General features: G+C 34.3%; 1 long non-coding RNA gene across 1 annotated transcript; it reads right to left on the reverse strand.

Annotated features, from left to right (window-relative positions):
• Window positions 1–1044: 1044 nt before the first annotated feature.
• On the reverse strand, window positions 1045–2534 carry LOC104093588 (uncharacterized). The gene is made up of 4 exons (XR_001968754.3): window positions 2451–2534; window positions 2277–2330; window positions 2038–2112; window positions 1045–1337 (listed from the first exon to the last, which is right to left on the reverse strand). It is a non-coding gene; the product is annotated as an uncharacterized lncRNA (long non-coding RNA).
• Window positions 2535–3493: the final 959 nt, after the last annotated feature.

A 3493-nucleotide genomic window follows, 5' to 3' on the forward strand; every position in this document is an offset into this window, starting at 1 on the left:
ACCGGTTACTAGTTGACAAACAAGCCAATAAGAAGAACAATTTCAACAGTATCTCAATTATCAGTGGCGAAATGAGCTGTAGAATCCAAGAATCTCAGTGCGTTAGAGTTCCCAAGGGTTAAAGATGAATTAGGGTAGTTCTCACACTAAGAAAGGTCCAATAAACGAATTTCGATGACCTTGGCTTCCAACCGGCCAAGAAATTAAGTTTTGGAGTAGTATAGGACAACAGAGAGTGAGAGAATAGCAATAGTTTCAGTGATTGTCTAGACCTTGAGGGGAACGGGGATAGGTTTTTTTTATAGTAACCAAAATCAAATATCCAAACAGGGAATCACAATAAATCAAACATAAATAAGGAAGGAAGAGCATGCAACATCGATTAAGAACCAAATTAGGAGAAAAATCAGGCAATCCCTAATTTTGCTTGGAATCACAAACTGACCGAAGAATCTTGTCAAATCCGTCTCATATAGCCTGGTAGGGAATGTATCAAGTCGAGAATATGGTAATCATCGAGAATCTAAGCCAAAGAAATCTCCCAAATATCGGCTTGCTTAAATAACTCTGTACCAAAACGAATAACCATTACACCAAAAGAGATTTTTATTGGCAATATATTTTTCTTTTAGCGGCAATAGTTATTGCCATAGAAACATTTACCAGTAATTAATTAAATACTATTAGATCCAGTGTCGCTAAAGCCTTTAGCAGTATTTATATCGATTGCTGATAAAAACTTGTATTATTGCCGCTAAAAGTAATTACGTTTAGTGGCATTTATTTAGCGGCAATTACCGTAGCCACTAAAGAAACCTTAGAAATATGCTATCCAACCCATTTTGCAGCGTTTGTTATTGCCGGTGAAAATGCAATAATTGCGGGTGAAGGTTGTTCCGGTGGCAATTATAATGGAAGCTAAAATTAATCATAAATTCGTCTTAATCAACATATTTAACCAAGCACTGTTTATAATATTAGAAACAAAATCACAAGAGCTATCAATTAGAACTCAAATAACAATAATATAAAAAATGCATAAATTAAAAGAGGAAATCATCTATATAAACTAATAAACTAGGGGAACTTTAATTTTCATATTGCCCCAGTGAATTGTCTTGAATTGTGCAGTACAACTTATTTTTAAACTATACTAAGAACATCATGTACAGATACAAAAAGTGAATGAAGATCAGCTGAGGGGTCATGGATCAACAAGGCTAGCAACCGCCTCATCAGCTTAATCATATTCTGCTTCACTTAATTTTCCTCATCACTTAACTTCTCCTCGGAGCCATCTCCTACATCTTTAGGTTTTGCGTATTTCTAACAATATTCTGGATGGAAAGCATGTAAACGTCACATTAATATTTAATACTATACTGAACGCCAAACATTAGATTTGTATTAAGGCCTAACTATGAACTACCTAATATGAACTCCAAAGCCTTTGACCGATATTTATTGGATTTTTCCTTAAAATATGAATGAAATTATTAGAATCTCAATCTAATTAATAAAGGATACTCAAAAGTGCAAAGATATTAAATGTCCAAATAAAGGAGAATCGGCCCATGGATCTTAGTCTAATGAACAAGGGATACTCAAAAGTGTAGAGATAATAAAAATTCCAAATGAAGGAGAATCAATACATCTAGTTATATTATAAATGTCGGTGAATGACTTTTTTGCGTCCATAGTTGCGCTAAAACTTTTGACCTCCCCCCGGTACTATTATAATTGGGATGTCACATGTATCTTGGAACAAAATGCTCTTTCAGGTGAATGTGGGAAGCCTAAGTACTTAATGACAGGAAAACTGGACTGAAAATGAGATTTTAGCTATGTAGCTTAGTAAGTGATCAACTTGTAAATGCACAGTTCATGTAGGATTTGAATGATAGTGGTCATTGTCACGAGAAATTGAATTTAGCGTGATGGTCAATATTTTTATCATGCTAAAACTGTCAGAAATCCAAGGTAAGAGAATAAAAGCATAACAACTGGATTAGAATTTCGTAGGGAAAATTACTCAACAGGAACTTCTTTAAGTAATTCCTCCCCTGTGATCAAAGATGTAATTGACCCACCAGGTAAAGCAGTCAAAAGTTCCTACAAGAGGGCACAAATAGAAAAGCACAAGCTCTGATTAGCTGGAAAGAAAATTTATATCCTATTGATAGAAAAGACAAAGACGTCATGATATTACTCTGCTTTGATCAAAACACCACTTCATTTTAACAATTAGTGAGATATATAGAAAATTTGGAACATACTAGTAATTTTCTGTAGATGTACCAGAAATGCATTAACAGAAACAAAAACATGACCTGCATATATGCAGAAGATATTATAAGCAGAAGTTGTAACAAGCAAAACATAGACTGCAGTACTTAAAAAATTGCGAAAACAAAACCGTGAAAAGTTTTGAAACAAGGAACTAATCATACCTGCACGTATGAAAGAACTACAACAATCCCCAAAAGGCCAACAAAATTAGCTAGCAGAATGTTGAGAATAATACTAACTGCACAAAGAAAAGGACTTTATGTTACATCATACTGGTTGAAGGAAAAAACCTGAATAATAAGTATAACATCATGAAAAAAGAAAGAAAGAAAGAAAGAAAGAAAGAAATGCCACTACTAGAAATCTGGTAAAAACCGACCAAAAAAATCGACCAACGTTGGTCGGTAATGGCCAAAAACCGACCAAAACACGACCATTTACGTGTGGACGGTATTTTTGTGGTCGGAAAGGAATACCGACCAAAGTTGGTCGGAAATTACCGACCAACTTTGGTCGGTCAATTAAATTCAAAGAAAAAAAATATTGCAAAAAAAAACCGACCAAAGTTGGTCGGTATTTTAATTATGTAAAAAAAAGATTCACCATCTGGAAATCGAACCGGGGTCTGTACTGTGGCAGGATACTATTCTACCACTAGATCATTTGGTACATTTTGTTTTAAGACTGTCTTTTATTTGATTTATACTCTTTAATTATATTTTCGCACGAAAATAACCGACCAAAGTTGGTCGGTTTTATTAAAAAGTAAAATTACCGACCAAAGTTGGTCGGTTTTTTTAAATGACCCGCCGAATTAACCGACCAATTTTGGTCGGTTTTTTTAATATTAATTTTTATTTATATTAATTGAAAAACCGACCAAAGTTGGTCGGTTTCTTGAAACATAAAATTCGCGGGACTCAAAAATAGTTTTCCGCATTTTTGCGCCAAAGAAAACCGACCAAAGTTGGTCGGTTTCGTAAAAAAAAATTAAAAAAAAATATTTTGAAAAACCGACCAACTTTGGTCGGTTTTTTGGTCGGTTTTTTTACCGACCAAAGTTGGTCGGTCGACCTTGGTCGGTTTTTACCGAATTTCTAGTAGTGTGCAGGAGCTACAATGGCATTAAGTCCAAAATTTTCAATATAATATAAATGGAAGCAGAAACATATACATAAAGATAGAACGAGGACACATACCTGAA

This window comes from Nicotiana tomentosiformis, chromosome 8 (assembly GCF_000390325.3).
Source record: "Nicotiana tomentosiformis chromosome 8, ASM39032v3, whole genome shotgun sequence".
NCBI classification, from domain to species: Eukaryota; Viridiplantae; Streptophyta; class Magnoliopsida; order Solanales; family Solanaceae; genus Nicotiana; species Nicotiana tomentosiformis.